Source organism: Ursus americanus, chromosome 16 (genome assembly GCF_024610735.1).
Source record: "Ursus americanus isolate L20-20 chromosome 16, mUrsAme1.1.p, whole genome shotgun sequence".
Lineage (NCBI taxonomy): Eukaryota > Metazoa > Chordata > Mammalia > Carnivora > Ursidae > Ursus > Ursus americanus.
In genome coordinates this window covers 15,444,209-15,464,016 of record NC_142142.1, presented here as the reverse complement: position 1 = coordinate 15,464,016, position 19,808 = coordinate 15,444,209, and the positions used below count along the sequence as shown (strand labels likewise).

Sequence of the window (19,808 nt, the reverse complement as noted above, 5' to 3'; positions counted from 1 at the left end):
CTATGCACCAATAATGAAGCAGTACAAAGATAAATTAAGGAATTTGTCCCATTTACAATTGCACCAAACACTGTAAGATACCTAGGAATAAATCTAACCAAATAGGTAAAAGATCTGTATGCTGAAAACTGTAGAATACTTATGAAAGAAACTGAAGAAGACACAAAGAAATGCAAAAACATCCCATGATCATGGATTGGAAGAAGAAATATTGTTAAAATGTCTATACCACCCAAAGCAGTCTACACATTCAGTGCAATCCCCATCAAAATAACACCAGTATTTTTCACGGAACTAGAACAAGCAATCCTAAAATCTGTATGGAACCAGAAAAGACCCTGAATAGCCAAAGTATAGAAAAGCAAAGTGGGAGGTATCACGATCCCAGACTTAAAGTTGTATTACAAAGCTGTAATCATCAAGACAGTATGGTAGTGGTACAAAAGCAGACACATAGATCAATGAAACAAACTAGAGAACCCAGAAATAGACCCACAACTATATAGTTAACTAATCTTTGACAAAGCAGGAAAGAATTTCCAATGAAACAAAGACAGCCTCTTCAGCAAATGGTGTTGGGGAAACTACACATCAACATGCAGAAGAATGAAACTGGACCACTTTCTTATACAATACAGAACAATAAACTCAAAATGGATGAAAGTCCTCAATATGAGACAGGAAACATCAAAATCCTAGAGGAGAACACAGGCAGCAACCTCTTACTAGACAAATCTCCAGAGGCAAGGGAAACAAAAGTTACAATGAAGTATTGGGACCTCATCAAGATAAAAAGCTTCTGCACAGCAAAGGGAACAATCAACAAAACTAAAAGGCAACTGATAGATTGGGAGAAGATATTTGAAAATGACATATTGGATAAAGGGCTAATATCCAGAATCTATAAAGAACTCATCAAAATAAATACCCCAAAAATAAATAATCAGGTTAAGAAATGGGCAGGAGACATGAACAAACATTTCTCCAAAGAAGACATACAGATGGCTAACAGACACATGAAAAAATGCTCAACATCACTCGGCATCAGGGAAATACAAATCAAAACCACAAATACCACCTCACACCAGTCAGAATGGCTACAATTAACAACTCAGGAAACAACAGATGTTGTCAAGGGTGTAAAGAAAGGGAAACCCCATTGCACTGTTGCTGGGAATGCAAACTGGCACAGCCACTCTGGAAAAGTGTGGAGGTTCCTCAAAAAGTTGAAAATACAACTGCCCTAGGACCCAGCAATTGCACTAGATATTTATTCAAAAGATACAAAAATGCCAATTCAAAGGGGAACATGCACCCCAATGTTTATAGCAGCACTATCAACAATAGCCAAATTATGGAAGGAGCCCAAGTGTCCATCCACTGATGAATGGATAAAAAAGATGTAGTATATATACATATGTATGTATATGTACATATATAAACATATATATATATGTATAAATAGAACATTACATGTGTGTATAATGGAATATTAGTCATCAAAAAGAATGAAATCTTGCCATTTGCAACAATGTGGGTGGAACCTGAGTATCTTATGCTAAGCAAAATAAGTCAGTCAGAGAAAGACAAATATCATCTGATTTCATTCATATGTGGAGTTTAAGAAACCAAATGGATGAACATAGGGGAAAGGAAGGAAAAATAAAAACAGAGAGGGAGACAAACCATAAGAGACTCTTAGCCTTAGAGAACAAATTGAGGGTTGCTAGAGGGGATGTTGGGGGGAGGTGCACTAAATGCGTGATGGGGATTAAGGAGCGAATTTGTTGTGATGAGTACTGGGTGTTATATGTAAGTGATAAATCACTAAATCTACTCCTAAAACCAATACTACACTATATGTTTTAACTAACTAGAATTTAATTTTGAAAAAGTAACAAAAATATTTTTTCTTTTAAAAAACGACAACAACAAAAACCCTGTGATGGCTTCGCATTATACTTGGAGTAAAATCAATGGCCTGCAAGGCTGTCCTAACCAGATCTGTTTCTGTCACCTTCCCTTATTCGCCTCCACTCCTCTCCTACTACTTTCTCTGTCATTCACTCTACTGAAGCAGACACACTGGTCACCTTGCTGTTTCTCAAAAAAAGTCAGGCAGGCTCCCATCTTAAAGCTTAAGGCCCATAGTAGAATTCTCTCTTTGGGTCAATCTTTACAGCAATAGGTTTCTAGTTAGCTCCCTTATCTCTTTCAATTGTTTGCTCAAATGTCAATGAGCCTACGCTGAATACCCAATTTAAAATTGCAAACTGCCTCTTGGCTGGGTCCATGTCAACGTCCACCCTGCTATCACCAATCCCTTCAACCAGCTATACTTTCTCTTTTCTGCCTAATACTTTTAATCTTGTAATGCATTATGAAATGAAATTTCCTATTATGATTATTGTTTACTGTCCATCACCCAGTGTTAGAATATAAACGCAAGGAGGCAGGTTTAGTCTGTGTTGTTCACTGTTGTTACCTAAATAACAAGAAATGTCTCTGGAACAGAGCAGGCAATCAATGAACATTTGTTGAAACAATGAATCAACCACCCACTGAGGTAGGGTTTCCATAGCATATAAACTTTGGAAAAGGACCAATGTGATTTTGTAATGAACACAACATCTACAAATCATTACCTTTGTGACTTTGAGCAAATTAATATTTAAAAGCCTCAGTTTTCTCTGAAATGATGAGCAGACTGTAAAGGTCTCAGTAAACAACCCTTATTTTTGACAGTTTCATGGTTAATTGGAATCCCAACTTCTGGCCTTTGGAATGCAGCCAATAACTGGGAATGCACAAAAAGAGGGACAATGTATAGTTTCTGACCACATGGGTTTCAACCATATTTTCTACAGCTTTTCTTAAAATGGACAACTGCTGTTTACAATGAGCCTTCCTCCTTCCTCCTCCACCTGTAGCCAGTTATTCTTTCTTCAGTCCAAGCATGTGACCTACTTTTGTAATTGCTATTAGTCCCTGTAGCTGGAGGAGATAGAGGGGTGGGTATGTTGGCTTTTAGCTAGTCTGTTGCGCTGCTACCACTCCTCGATTGGCACTAGAGAGGAGAGGAAGTGTAGTAGCTTACTAAGGCTGCCATAACAAAGTACCACAGACTGGTTGCCTTGAAAACAGAATTTTACTTTCTCACAGTTCTAGGAAAAAAGAAGTGTAAGATGAAGATGTTGGCAAGGTTGTGTTTTTGCTTTGTTTTGTTTTGTTTTTCTCCGAGGCCTGTATCCTTGGCTTGTAGATGTCTTTCTTCTCCCTGTGTCTTCGGATGGTCCTCTGTGTATGTTAATGTTTGTCTCTGAGTTTATTCTTCTTACAAGGACACCAGTCATATTGGATCAGGGCCCACTCTAATGATCTCATTTAATTTTAATTCCCTCTGTAAAGGACGTGTCTCCAAGTACAGTCATAATCTGAGGAATTGGGGGTTAGGAATCCTCCCTATGGATTTTGGGAAGACACATTGGGCCCGTAACTGGGAGTCATATGAATGAAGAGAGCAAGAAATCCATTATTTAGGTTTGTCAGAGATGCTTCCTTAATACTTTTTTGCTCTGACAAGTAGAACCATTTTTTTTTATAAAAAGGTAAAGTTACTAGGATGATCTAGCCTTTCAAAATGGAAGATAGCCACATGGAGTAGAAGTCGGTTATATGTGTGTGGGTTGGCGTAGCTGTTCACTAAATACTGAAATGAATTTTAAGGTCTATCACATACAACCACTTTCAGAAACTCAAAAATGAACAAGTAAAAGTTCTAACTATGAAATAATAGTAAAAATTCTTGTTGCTAACCTCTTCTGTCACAAATATAATTATTTCTCTTCTGCTTAATCCATTTCCCAATTTGAAGTTGCTCTCATATTGCCAAATACAGTAAAATTAATATCTTCCTGAATACCAGATTGTGGTTTTCTTAACATTTTATGTATTTGTTTGTTTGTTTATTTTTAGAGAGAGAATGAGGGGGAGGGGCAGGAGGAGAAGGAGAGAGAGAATCTTAAGCAGGCTTCATGCCCAGCATGGAGCCAGATGTTGGGTTCGATCCCACAACCTTGAGATCATGACCCGAGCTGAAATCAAGAGTTGGACACTTAACTGACTGAGCCACCCAGGCACCCAATACCTGATTATGTTTGCAATTCAGGCTCTTTTCTTGTTTTTAGAAGTATTGCATATTGGTTAACTAATGATCAAATAATACAACTATTGTAGGCAGCCCCTCACAACTCCCTTCCAGACTGACATCAGACCTTTATCTGGAACAATATTTTCATCTTTTCAACTCATTTCTAAGGATCCTAAAGCTGGCCTTATGATTCTGTCTGGCTAATTCCAATCTGTTATTCTTTCCCATTTAGTATTTGAATTCCCTATGCAAGTTGGTACAGCCACTCTGGAAAACAGTGTGGAGGTCCCTTAAAAAGTTAAAAATTGAGCTACTCTATGATCCAGCCATTGCACTACTGGGTATTTACCCCAAAGATACAGATGTAGTGAAGAGAAGGGCCATATGCACCCCAATGTTCATAGCAGCATTGTCCACAATAGCTAAATCGTGGAAGGAGCCGAGATGCCCTTCAACAGACGAATGGATAAAGAAGATGTGATCAATATATACAATGGAATATTACTCAGCTATCAGGCAGAATGATTTCTCAACATTTGCTGCAACATGGATGGCACTGGAGGAGATAATGCTAAGTGAAATAAGTCAAGCAGAGAAAGACACTTATCATATGGTTTCACTCATCTATGAGACATAAGAACTAGGAAGATCGGTAGGGGAAGAAAGGGATAAAGAAAGGGGGGGTAATTAGAAGGGGGAATGAAGCATGAGAGACTATGGACTCTGAAAAACAAACTGAGGGCTTCAGAGGGGATGGGGGTGGGGGAATGGGATAGGCTGGTTGTGGGTAGTAAGGAGGGCACATACTGCATGGTACACTGGGTGTTATGCGCAACTAATCAATCATGGAACTTTACATCAAAAACCAGGGATGTACTGTATGGTGACTAACATAATATAATAAAAAATATTATTATAAAAAAAAGTATTTGAATTCGCTAATCTATAAGCAAAAGTGAGGTCCCAGGAATCTTCTATTACTTAACATATTTTTTAAAAAGCATACATAAAAATCAACAAATAATTGTCTTTATTTTTTAAAAAATATGAGATTTCCTATTTACTATCATATTTTTTGCCTATTTTAGACTAAAATGTCTATATTAGACATTTTAGATAAGGTATCTACCTTATATTTATAATGTATTTTTAATATTTACTATAAATATTAGAAACAATTATTCTGAGTCTCCTATTTCATCATTTGGGGCTGAGACCTCTGCAGGTTTTTTATAGGATGATTTTAAATCACATAGTTTATTCTGAAGCTAAGGGCTCTAATCATTCAGTCCCAGTAATTCTCTATATTTCATTTGTCTGTTGTGGTTTAGGATTGATATTTCTGAGTTGGAATACTCAATGTGTTTTTTCAGGAGTCAGCAAACTGTGGCCTGGGGCCAAATACTTGCCAGTTGGCTGATTTTGTCAATAAGGTTTAATTGCACACCCATACCTATCCCTTCACATACATAGAATCCAGTAGTTGAGAAAGATACCGTATGCCTTTGAAGCCTAAAATATTTACTGTCTCTTTAGATAAGAAGTTTGCCAATCCCCATGTTATGTATATTTTATTTTTTAAAGCTACGATAAATATGACCATCTCTTTTTTTAAATTCCAGTATAGTAAACATAAGGTGCTATATTACTTTCAGGTGTACAATATAGTGATTCAACAATTCTATACATTACTCAGGGTTCCTCATGATAAGTGTACAATTAATCCCCTTCACCTATTTCACTCATCACTCCACCAACCTCCCCTCTGGTAACCATCATTTATCTATAGTTAAGAGTCTGTTTCTTGGTTTGTCTCTATTTTCCATTGTTCATTTGTTTGAGTGAAATCATGTGCTATTTGTCTTTCTCTGTCTAAATTTATTTCATTTAGCGTTATACTCTTTACATCCATCTATGTTGAAGCAAATGGCAAGATTTCATTCTTTTTATGGTCGAGTAATATTTCATTGTGTGTGTGTGTGTGTGTGTGTGTGTGTGTATACATCTTCTTCATCCATTCATTTGGCAAAGAACATTTGGGCTGCTTCCATAATTTGGCTATTGTAAATAATGCTGCTATAAACATAGGGGTGCATATACCTTTTCAAATTAGTGTTTTTGTATTCTTTAGGTAACCCCTAGTAGTGGAATTATTGGATCATAGGGTAATTCTATTTTTAATTTTTTGAGGAACCTCCATACTGTCTTCCACAGTGGCTGCACCAGTTTGCATTCCCAACAACAGTGGATGAAGGTACCTTTTTCTCCACATCGTTACCAAACACTTTTGCTTTTTACATTTTTTATTTTAGCCATTCTTACAGGTCTGAGGTAATATCTCATTGTAATTTTGATCTGCATTTCCCTGATTATGAGTGATGTTGAGGATTTTTCATGTGTCTGTTGACCATCTGGATGTCTTATTTGGAGAAATATCCATTCATGACTTCTGCCCAGACTATTTGTTTTTTGGGTGTTGAGTTGTGTAAGTTCTTAATAAATTTTGGATACTAACCCTTCATTGGATATGTCAGTTATAAATATCTTCTTGGTTGGCTGTCTTTTAGTATTATTGGTTGTCTGTCTTTTAGTATTATTGGTTGTTTCCTTTGCTGTGCAAAAGCTTTTCACTTTGATGTAGTCCCAGTAGTTTATTTTGCTTTTTTCCCCTTGCCTCAGGAGACCTACCTAGAAAAATGTTGCAGCAGCCCATGTCAGAGAAATGACCACCATGTTCTCTTCTAGGATTTTATGGTTTCAGGACTCACATTTAGTCCTTAATGTGTTTTGAGTTTATTTTTGTCTATGGTGTAAGGAAGTGGTCCAATTTCATTCTTTCGCATGTAGCTGTCCAGTTTTCCCATCACCATTATTGAAGAGACTGTCTTTTTCTCATTGCATATTATTGCCTCCTTTGTTGAAGATTAATTGACCGTTTAGGTGTGGATTCCATTGTGGGTTTTCTCTTCTGTTCAGTTGACCTATGTGTCTGGTTTCGTACCAATACCATACTGTTTTGATTGCTACAGGTTTATAGTACATCTTGAAATCTGGGATTGTGATACCACCAGTTTTGTTCTTTTTCAAGATTGCTTTGGCTATTTGGGGTCTTCTGTGGTTCCATACTAATTTTAAAATTGTTTGTTGTGGTTCTGTGAAAAATACTACTGGTATTTTGGTACAAATTGCAGTAAATCTGTAGATTGCTTTGGGAAGTATGGACATTTTAACAAAATTTTTTCTTGTGACACATGAACATGAAATGTCTTTTCATTTGTGTTATCTTCAATTTCTTTCATCGGCATTTTATAGTTTGCAGAGTACAGGTCTTTCACCTCCTTGGTTAAGTTTATTCCTAGGTATTTTATTATTTTTTGACCATCTTTATTTTTATCATAACTGTTTATGCAATAAGTCAGCATAGACTCTAATTGGAATTATTTTCATCCTTAATGCATTCTAACCCTAGTTGGTGCCTTTAAAAAATTTATCGAATTTACATCCTCGTTATAAATGAAGATTAGTTTGTATGCATTTGTCTATCTATGGAAATTCTATGATCATTATGTCTTTGAAATGCATTTTGTCTTAATATCATGTATTTATTTAGTAGCTTGCTAATGTAGATTTAACAATATGATATTTAGTTTTACTACAATATAGTCAGTTTTTTTTTAATTTTTACTCTTATTTTTTAATTCTTATTTTTTAATTCTTTCTAGTGTCAATTTTGTTTGGAGATGGGTGATAAGAGGTAAACTGACTGGTAAGTGACCCCACATTTCTTAATGTGATGCATTTTTTAAATGTAGATATTATGGCACCCTTGTCCTCAAAGCTACAAACCAAACCTACGACTTATGAGGATTATAATATTGTATTGTCTACCTGCAGAGAAATATTTTTTATTTATCCCTCACTAAATAATCCTAGAGGTGAAACAGTTCAATCTGCAAAGTGGCAAAAACATTGAGTTAAGTGATTTAGAGAACACTCAGTGTGTTGTCATGAATCATATTTTAGAGGAAAATAAGGGTCCATATGAATAAAGAAAAAAAGGAAAAATAGTAAAACTAACTTGACAGGAGCAATGATTGTTAACTTCTATAAGCAATGTAATTTGCTTAGATTTTGTAGTTTTTTAATTTCTTAGCAACCCATGAAAAATATGGAATGTCTCTGAAATTTTCTTCTCATATAATGCTTAGAAATATGGAAATGAATAATTTATCCTTGTTCCAGAATTTGAATGGTATTAAGTATTTAGGTTCTTTGATGTATCAAAGTAATAGAATCCTGTCAGAAAATGTTAGGTTTCCTAATATTATAGCATGCACATTTAATAATCAAGTTTACTAGGACTTATTAATTTTATCTGGAAGCTAATTTCAAACTAAGGATTTTTTGAGGGTTGATTTAGTAATTTGAATGGCAGATTGTATTTTCTGTTGCTATTCACATAACATTCAAGTTGAAAAAACCATCACTGTGAAGTCACAGGTTTTAACATAAACTAAGGGAAATCTCGTTTCTTTCCTAATAAATAATTTAGATGTTCTGTGGATCTGTGCTCCTTATGAACCTATGTAACTTAGCTGAGAAACAATACAGAAGGAAGAATTTATTCTTGACTTAAATGTATAATAAATCAGATGGGTTATTCAAGAGGAATTGGTGTTTTCATCTTTCTTATTTCTTCATTGAATAATGCAAGATATCTTGGGAGAGCCATTGAAAATACAATTACATATAATTTTAATTATGATTTAAAAATTGGGATTTATATTAATGTCTATGTGATATTTTTCTTTTACACAGACATCTTAACAATACATTTTTAACCATCACTTTTGAGAATACAAAAGGAAATATTATTATAGGAGTTGAAATAGGCTTATTCTATACTACCTTACCAACCTATTAACATTTTATAATAAAGTTGATTCATTACCATATCATTTCTCTTTTAAGTACTCATTTTGCAAATGAGACAATGCTATTTGATATCACCACAAGCAAATATGATAATGTTGAGAAATTATGACCTATATTCTAAGTATCAGTTGTGAATATGCTAAAATAAAAAAACAGTTATGAGGTTTTTAAAATGGCCCATGAAAACTTAGAAAAATTAGAATGAATAAAATTGGAAAAGAAAGTAAATCAATGAATAGAAAATACAGAAGTTGCAAAGTAAGAGACCAAGTCATTGTGTATAAACAAGTGTATTTGTACGTAAACATGCTACGTATAAAGTGGAAAGGGCATCTGGTGATGTATTTGGTTATATAATGTATTTTAAAATTAATTTGATTTTTAAAATGAACTACATGGGAGTTGTTGAGACATTTTTCTTGAAAATATTTGATGCGTGTTTGTTACCGTAATTATGCAGTATCTGATTGGCAGTCATATTAGAGAGATCCATAATGTAGGAGATTGCAGGAAAATGCTATAAAGACCTTTTGAAATTTAGCCAAAAAACTAGACATTAACTAGCTGTGTTGGTGAAATTGAACAGCCATTTAATGGGCCCAAAGGAGCAGCCTTGGGTTTTGAATGTTTCACCTCTCACTTTTCAAGAAGACAACTATTTTTAGTACCAGAATACCTGTGTTTCATTTAATGCCAAATTAAGGAATTCATAAGGAGTAAATAAGTCTATATGTTAAATCAAGAGAAAAATAATGGCTTATTTGTGGTACTGACTGGAAACATGAGAAACTGACTAACATATGATTGAATACTTCATGTGGATGAGAAAGTACGTTTAACTTTTATGGGTAAGCATCTATTTCCCAAGCAGTTATATCATGATGAATTCAATTGTCAAGAATTATTGTATCAAAGGCTTGCTTCTGGGTCTAAAATTAATCCCTCTTGCAATTGAGCGATTTCTATCTGGTTTGGATATTCTTTCTGATACATAAATCCTGATGAACAAGGAAACAATTTCTCTAAAGTAATTTGTTAAAATTTCTCAACCACACAGCTCTGACTAAAATTTGTTTTCTTGATAATGTCATGTAACAATAAAATGTCCAAAAGGATATATGAATTCACTAAAATAATCAGCAGTAATCTAGGTTTACATTTGTCATTAAAAATTATGACTGAAGACATAATTTGGCTCTTGGTATCATTTTAAATTAGTAAAAGTTTATTTGTAAATGACATTTTGTAGACATATCATCTCTTGTGGCTGTAAGGCCTACAAGAGCAGAGACTTTGGTTTGCTTTTGAATCTTGACAAAACAGAACATATTTGAAATAAAACATACTTATTAATTTTTTTTAATAAATCATCTATAATTTTTGAGGGTAAAACCCTAGGTAAATAGAGAGGCTTCTTATTATTATAGTAATTATTTGATTATAGCATATATAATACACCAGCCCTGGTTTGGGTAAAGAATAGCATCACATATGTTTAAGAGCAAGAACTCTGGATCCAGAATTTTTGGATGATAATCTGGCTTATCCAATGTATGTGGTCTTGTGCCTCTCTATGTCACATTTTCATCATTTCAAAGTAGTGAATGAGCTTGTAATGTGCTTAGAGATGTCCCTCTCATATAATAAACATTACATAGCTTTAACAATTACTATTATTGTTTTCATCGCTGCTGTCATTGGAAATCAGATATGTCTTGCATGTTTAAGGGGTTCTTATTCTACTAGGAGAGACAGGTAGAAACAAAACTAATTATAATAAAAAGTATGCTATATTCCAGAAACTTCAAATAGAAAGATTAGAGGGGTACCTAATGAGTGAGAATTTGGACTTGTCTCAGAAATGAAGTAGCTCTTTAGCTTGGATGATTTCACATTAGTATGAAATTTTTCATGTATATTTCAGCATCAAAAACCAGCAAGGACAGTGTTCTGGGAAGATGAACAGTGGGAAGTAGTTAAACTAAAGAGGCTTGACAAATCAACAAAACAGCATTAACCTTAAATGACTTTTAAACAGTAATTACTAAATATACTGTTTAAAAATCCTTTTATGGCATTTTTTGCTAGCATTCACTCTTTAACTTGGTTTTCAATGCTATTCAATGTCAAGGTCCAATCCCCCTTTCCAAACTTAGCTTCCAGTACTCAGCATCTACCAGTCCCATTTCATTTTATGTGACAGCCATTTTCTTCTCTCTTTTCCTGAAGATACGGTAAATTTGTACATTTTTCCTTTACCTTGAAGGCCATTATTCCCACTCCTGCACAGGACAAAACTCTAATGCTGTCTCTGACGTTTGGTGTCATTTCAAGTTTGGCAGATAGACAACAAATACAGATGCACACACCCCACAACACAATGTGGTAGATTACATTATCAACTTATTTCATGCATTTCAAGGATAAAGAATATTTTTAGAAGTGAGTTTGGCTACCCAGAACTGGAACAGATGCAGCCTATTTCAGTGCAGTCCCTAGGCCTCCAAATCCTTAAGGGGTGAGGGCTGGCATGCATCTGCCAGTGATACTGGCTAATTTGAGAAGCTTAATTTCTTACTGGGCCATGATTCTTAGATAATTGTTGTTTTCATTAGTATCCATAAAGAATTATACATATAATTTATATGCTTCCATTTGAGAGAAACATTGATTCCCACATTCTGAACTAATCTCAGTAAAAGTGAAGGGGAGGAATCAACTTGCATCAACCAGAGGAAGTGGGACTATGATTCTGAGTATAACTTGCATTGAGATTTCCAGCACTGCAGAAAACTCAGATGTCTCTACACACTATTAGACCTTTCATCTTCCAGCTCCCATAGCATTTTCTTTCTTTTCAGCCAGACTCCATGCTGGGGACTACAGACCAGTAGATAACACGCAGCCTTGTCTTCATGTAGGTCATGTTACAGTACGCAACACAGATCCATAGCCAGCTAATTCAAATGATAATCTGTGGCACCATAGAGGCAAGTACGGAGTGCTATGGAGTGCTTTACATGTAAAGCATGTAAATGGGACATCTCATTCATTGTATGGGAATGAGAGGTGCCTTGGACAAGGTGACACTTGAGGTATTGGTATGAGTTAACTAGGTGAACAGATTGGAGAGACCATTCCAGTCAGATGGAGCTCCATGTTAAAATTCCCTTTATTAGAGTATAATAGATCCAGAGAGCTGCATGTAACTTGCCATTCTCATCTCTAAGAGGCCTCAATGTGGAGTGCATTTTTATGGTTTAGGGTACAACTCATAGTATATGCTAGTTCAGCAAATGTTTTCTGATTAATCATTTACTGTGCTCATATCCATGTGTTGGATGTTGCATCTAAAAAAAATGAATAGTTTAGTTCACTGAAAGTATTTTACTTAAATATTCAAGCATTGTGTGTGGGTAGGTAGGTAGGCAGACATACAGACATTTAGACATCTTCTAAAGCTTCAGATCATTAAGGGTAATTTAGCCATGCAGTCAGTCATATTTTCTATGTGTTTTCACAACCTGTACATTTGAAAACTTTCATTTGAGGAACACCACTTTGATTGGTGACATTTGAGTGATTATCTTATTGACTTATAGCATATTGATTTATGTGCAATGCTTTTTTAGGCACTTGATAAGTGCTTGTTGACTGACTGACTTTCACAAACATTTAAGATAAGAATGATGTATATTGCGAAGTCATTTTGCCAACAGGAAACTAACTGTGTGCCAAGATTTGTATGCAGTGTAAATCATAAAGACATGGAAGTCTCATGACTGCCTGGAGAAAGCACACAGATGCACTTTTCCAAGTAACAGATTCACTTTTCTGCAGCTTATGGCTAAGCAAAAAGCTTCAGGCAGGACCAAACAAACTATTCTCGAGACTGACAGTGAGTAAATCTATACTATGTTTTCTATATTTTTATCATATTGTGGAGTGTGCCATGAAGCACTGCCTACATATCATAGACATGATAGATGAGAGTACACACTTTAGAATTAGACTGTCCTGGCTGGAGTTGAAACCCAACTTTCATAGTAACCATCTGTGTGGTTTTGGGCATGTCTTTTAATTTCTATAGAGATTGGTTATATCGTAGGCTGGATAATGCCCATCTCTCCCTAATAATATGTCCATATTCTAATCCCCAAAACCTGTGAATATGTTTCCTAAAATGTCAAAAAGGAATTTCCAGATGTGATTAAGTTAAGGGTGTTGAGAGGCACAGTTTATACTGCATTATTTAGATGGGCCCAATGTAATCAAGAGTCCTTATTAGAGAGAGGCAGGAAGATCAAAGTCAGAGACCAAGGCAGAGTGACAGAAGCAGAGGTCAGTGTGAGCCCAAGGAATGCAGACAGTGTCTAGAAGCTAGAAAAGGTAAGGAAGCTAATACAGCTCAGTCATCAAAAATTAGGCATAATAAAAGCCTCCCTAATAGGATTATTGTGAGCATTAACTGTGATAGTGTAAAAGAGCAGTCAGTAGCATAGACTATCAGGATTCAAAGAATGTAGAGCCTGAGCATGTCTCAATGCTTGAAACTTTTCCTGTTCACATAAATAAGCTTTTCAGTCTACACTTTAACAAAGAATTTGCCTTGTGAATTTGTTTCATAATGTAGTCAGTACTTTGACCTTCCATGGGAAAGATAATAGAATTACCGAGATTATATATATTCAGATAAGATAAGAAAGATGGTAACATGTATTGAAAGCCCATGCAAGTCAACACAATATAATACACAAATTTTCATGTGTTATTTTAACAACCTTTAAAAAGGTGGCATTTTTCTCATTGTTAAACATACATGTTGAGATTTACCTTAAAGCCTAAATATAAAATAATAGGAGTATTAAAGTGATAGTAAACCAACTCATAATAACTGAAAACTGCAAGCCAGCATTAACATTTGACAGGACCTGAGGGCTCAAATGGTGAAATCAGGAACAGGTCTTAGCCTCATTCTACCTGTTCGCCTTGCTCTCCTTTGTACCATATTCCTTTACAGATTGGCTCTTACTATATGCACATGCAGCTGGTATGCTACCAGCTTTGTAAGAGCAGTGACAAGAAAGCATCTCTTTTGTAATCATTCTGACCAAAATTTTGAGCTGGTGGCTCATGGACAAATCCAAGGAGGAGGAGGTTAATTATTTGATTGAACATGAGTCCATGCCCAAGCTGGAGCATCAAAGACATATAAGGCAGTGGTTGAAATGTATAAATGATTGGTGACATGATTATTTTTTCATTTCAGAAATGAAAGTTTTGGTAGTATGGGGGATGTATCAGAACAGAAATGACATACCTTTAAGGAGGTTTTGCAACAGTAGATAATAGAGGTGAGGGTCATCTTCTAGACTCATTAAACAGAAATCAGTCATCAGGATCCTGAAGAAAAACTCAACCTTTTTCTCTATTTTGTGGTTGAAACAGGATGAAAGAGGAGAATTTACTTATTCATTGTTACCTACCCCATTCGGATAAGTAATCTTTATCTTTGTTTCTGCCTTGTAGATCTGTCTTCTCTCTTTGGTTTGTTATAAAGAAAACTAATACCTACTTGCTCAGCTTCTCCAGGGGACAGCAAGTTTTCATTCTAAAATAGCTAGGACTTACTAAACCAAATTTAATTTCTCAAGGTCTGCTTCACTATGAGTATCTCTTTTTCTATGGGTAAAATCCCTTTCTCCCAGCCAAAGGCTCAGAATAATCTTTGGCTTGAGAGTTTTCCTCACATAAAGTCCATGAAACAATCTTGGTATTTATTTTTTCTAAGATCTTTTTAACATTGCTCTTGAGATTTTGACTGAGTCCAAGTTCTAAATAGTAATTTGCATTCGTCCATTTAACAAATATTTACCTAATATTTACGATGTGGTAGGGGGCTGTGCAAGGTTCTAGAGATACTATGATGAATAACGTAGTTCAAGAACTCAAAGATTCTGAAGTTTAGTGAGGTATGTAGACAAGTAAACAGCAAGTAAAAATAAGCACTGGTAAATGCTCTGATAGTGACAGGCACAGGGTACAGTGGAAGACAGAGGGAGGACAGCTACCTACTACTGCTGGATGGGAGAGTGTAGAGCTGGTCAGGAAAGGCAGTGGGTTAGTTAACATTTAAAGTAAGTACTAACCCTAAAGGACACCAAGGTACTGAAGGGAGAGGTTGTGTAAACAGAGGCAAAGATGCCTGATAAAAGGGAAACTAAAACAAGTTTGACATGCCTGGAGCAGAGAATGGCATTTTGAGACTTTGGGGTAGATAGAATTGAGAATGGGAGGAGACAAGACAAGAGAAATGAGGAGGCACTAGGAAGGAAGGATCTGGCAAACCACAGAAAAAACTCTGGACTATCTGGGACATGGAAGGATTTACAATGCAAGGAAAAAATATAATGAAACGTCTGAATTTGGAACTAGCTCTCTAACTATAAAATAGACACTGAACTGGAGAAGGGTTAACCTAATGTGGGAAGATCAAATAGTAGGCTGTTTACCCTAATTAAGTATGGTTGTGAATAAAGACTTGTTAAGCTATTGATATTAATAAATATTAATATATTTGCTTTCAAAATGTGTAAGCAAAACTTGAAAATAAGGTGATATTTAAAGTATACAATTTGCATACTTTATGAGTTTGAATTTAAATTTAAATAATATGGATAAAGATATTATAAAACTAATGTAACATTGGATGTCAGCTATACTCAATTAAAAAAAAAAGGAAAAGAAAGTAGAAAGGCAAGGAGAAAAAAAAAATGTATGAAACCCTTACATGCCTACTCTGCAGTGGAGTGGTGATACTAGGTGATGCTAGGATGTGGTGATACTTTAGATTTTTAAAGTTCCTGCTCTTAGGTCATTCTATTGAGGGGGGGACATAATGATGTGTAATTTTGTGACCACTTTATAAGTACTATGGAAGTATGGGTAGAATGGTTAACTTATTTTGCATAGAAGGAATCAGAAAGGCTCCAAAGAATGAGTAATTGAGCTCGGTCTTTAAATATTTTGTCTAGAAGATAAAGAATAAAAACAACATTAGTGCTAGCCGAGATGCCCTGCAACAGATGACTGGATTAAGAAGTTGTGGTCCATATATACAATGGAATATTACTCAGCAATCAGAAAGAACGAGTTCTCAACATTTGCTACAACATGGACGGCACTGGAGGAGATAATGCTAAGTGAAATAAGTCAAGCAGAGAAAGACAACTATCATATGATTTCTCTCATCTATGGAACATAAGAACTAGAATGATCAGTAGGGGAAGAAAGGGATAAAGAAATGGGGGGGTAATCAGAAGGGGGAATGAAACATGAGAGACTATGGACTATGAGAAACAAACTGAGGGTTACAGAGGGGAGGGGGGTGGGGGAATGGGATAGGCCGGTGATGGGTAGTAAGGAGGGCACATATTGCATGGTGCACTGGGTGTTATACACAACTAATGAATCATCGAGCCTTACATCGAAAACCGGGGATGTACTGTATGGTGACTAACATAATATAATAAAAAATCATTATAAAAAAAAAAAACAACATTAGTGCTAAAACATGAATAAGTTATAAACTAAAACATGAAGTCTTGAAGGTTTTTTTATACTAATTAATAGCAAATTAAGTAGTAATTAAGGTACAGATATTGCAAGAATGAGAGTATGGTACAAAAGAGATCCCAAACAACAAACTAAGGAGTTAATGATATTTCCCCCTAAACAATAGGAAGACATCAATGTCTTAGCATAGTAGTGACATGATCAGATGAATTAACTTGAAAGGGAAGAGTGTTGGGAGTGAGGAAAATGTCTGATGTATAAAGAAGTGGCCAAACAGAATACAAGGGCCATTGGTCAAGAGATCTGTCACTTGTTTCTAACTTTTCAAATTGGAAGTTGTTAGAATAGGAAGAGGGTTAGTAAAATATCCTCCAGATTGAGAAGGCACTTTAAGGCTGAAAAATGAAGCAAACCACTCCATACCATTTATAAAGTGTTTTCTACAGGATGACTTATGGCAGGGATCAGGAGGAGGGAAGATCCAGGGGGTACTTGGCCATTCTCTGCCCCCATTATCTGCAGCTATTCTCCACCCAGTCCAGACGTTAATCCCCAGCTTTCATGGAGCAAAGAGACATGGTCTTGAAATCAAGGGTACATATCTAAAGTGGACCCTTCTGTCTGTCAGTCATCTCTACCAGTTATCTAAAGTGGAGTCTTCTGTGTGTCATTTTGGGGAAGACCAGAACAAGCCTTCCCACATTCCAGTCAGGGCACACATTGCCTCCATGGAGCCTAGAACATGTAGAGAGGGAGGGAGGTCATTGCATGGGCATGAATGAGATGGAGGGCCAAAAATGGAGTCAGTGTTGTCAGCACTCTTACAGAAGTCTATTTTAAATGTGATTTCCCCCCCTTATTCCCAGTTAGTGGTAGTTCTGGAAGCTATAGAAAGTTGTATGTACCCACATGTCTCCAGAGACCTCTTACAACTCTGGGATTCCTCAGTGATTCACAGTCCCTGAATTAGCACTGATAGAATCAAAGAAGCAGACCTGAATTAGGAAAATAACAGAGAAAATGCATACTTAGAATGATTCAGGAGGTGGAAGTAGAAGATTCAGGAGGAAGAAGTAGACCTCTTACAACTCTGGGATTCCTCAGTGATTCACAGTCCCTGAATTAGCACTGATAGAATCAAAGAAGCAGACCTGAATTAGGAAAATAACAGAGAAAATGCATACTTAGAATGATTCAGGAGGTGGAAGTAGAGTTCACTGTCCCATTAGATAGGGAGAGGAATGCTGGGGAGAAGGGAGGAGGAGGGAAGCATGAAGACCAGGAGAGAGGGGGAGAGGTTAGAGCAGTAGTGCATGTAAGAGATCATATGACCTAGATTAGGATTACATGATAGAAGCACAGAGTCAGATTGGGAATATATTTTGAAGGTATAGCTGATAGAATTTTTTTGTTGGGTTTGAGTCATTATTTCAACATTTGAGTAGTGAACAACTTGGTGAATGGTTGGGCTATCTGTTATTTCGAGGATCAGGGGTGTAGAAGGAACATGTGTTGAATAGGACTACAGAGTTGATTATCACAATCATTATATATTTGCTTTTCCTTTGTATATTGTCTCTTTTTCTACTATAATGTAAGCTGCATCTGAACAAGGACAAATTCATTATCTACTTCTAATGATTAAGATGTAGCATGACTAGTAGTAAGTATTAGTAACTGTTTGTTGAATGAATACATTTACCAGAGCCTCTCTGCTTTATAGTTTTTTAATTAAACATATGCTGGATAAGTTAGGAGTGACTTTTCAAGAAATAGACCGGGTTCAAAAATTAGTTTCAGCACTTACAAGCTATTTAACTCAGTTACTTCATTCCTTTCAGCTTCAGTTTCCTTATCTGTACTAATAACTTTAAAAGACTAATAGTAGTCCAACCTTGTAAAATTCACATGGTGAAATAAATTAGTACATGGAAAGCAATTAGAATAATACCTAGTAAGTGGTTACATGTTCAAGGAATGTTGCCTATTAAAATTGTCATTTGGAGAAAATTTACAGGTAAAATATGTTTGAAGACCATTACCCTACCTATGTGAAAGGAAATTTTCTTTGTCAAATAGTAATCACAAAGCACTTTGCACTTAAAATATTTTATATATATTAATTATCCTTTTTAGGTATTTGAGTAGTGAGATGGTTTCATAAGCAAAAACAAGTGAATAAATTGTAGCAGCAGCAGTGTGCTAAATCTTGTTTCTGGTTTTAAGAATGTGTAGGTGTGCTTGTATCAGTGGTGGGGTGGAGGCACAGAAGATGGAGAGAGAAATAGGACTCAGAGGGCATCATTGAAGTATTCTCAATAGTGTGATTTAAAGATATTTTAGATTGAGTTTGTATGAATTTTTAATACTGTCTCCTCTATGAATTTTCTCCTTTAGTCATAACAATTTGACTATTTCTGAGACTCTTAGTCTTGTGAGAATGTACTGCCTGGACCCAGTGTCTCTAAGTGGAATATATATATGTGGCTTTCCATCCCATGCTCTCCATCTCTGAGAGTACTAGGAGAGGCCATAGAGGAGTCTTTGCCCTCTGAGAGACTGTATGACACAGCTGCTCTTCCTTAGAAAATGAAACTCTGTAGATAAATGTTTGATGTACTTTCAACTTCCTTATGGTTCTCACTCCTCTAAATGTGCAATGGTTAAGAAATCTCTCAAGCAGAAAGGTGAGTCACCTTACAAAGCCAGCGACTGCAAGGATAATTATTCTTCTTTGCCCTGCAGGTCATTTATTATGGATGAGAGATACATCAGACTCATCCCATAACCAAACGCTATGCTATTAATGCAGAGGGCTTTGAAGTTGGTTTTTGTGTGGCTTCCGACAATTCCTGTGACCGATATGATTTTGTGACTCTGAGCAATTTTAATTCCCCATGCAAATATTTAAGTAATTCTGGTAACCTAGAATGAGCTCCCAGAACATTAGATCTTAGAACCATAATGATAATTCAAAATCATTTTTAACAGACAGAAAATAATAACCATGACATTTAATATCTGTCAACCACTATCCCCGCGATGTAAATATTATAATTCCAATTTTAAAGGTAGAATAACTGGGAAGGAGTTAATATGGAGGAGGAGTTGGGGACCCCTTTTTCAGCCGGTCCCCTGAGTCGAGTTG

General features: G+C 35.7%; 1 long non-coding RNA gene across 2 annotated transcripts in view; it reads left to right on the top strand.

Annotated features, from left to right (window-relative positions):
• The window catches only part of LOC148108765 (uncharacterized), a 1,465,056-nt gene that overhangs the window by 367,351 nt on the left and 1,077,897 nt on the right, over nt 1-19,808 (top strand). For both annotated transcript variants that reach the window (XR_015726944.1, XR_015726943.1), the window contains exon 3: nt 7,873-7,916. This is a non-coding gene — a long non-coding RNA (uncharacterized LOC148108765). The remainder of the gene's footprint in view (nt 1-7,872; nt 7,917-19,808) is intronic.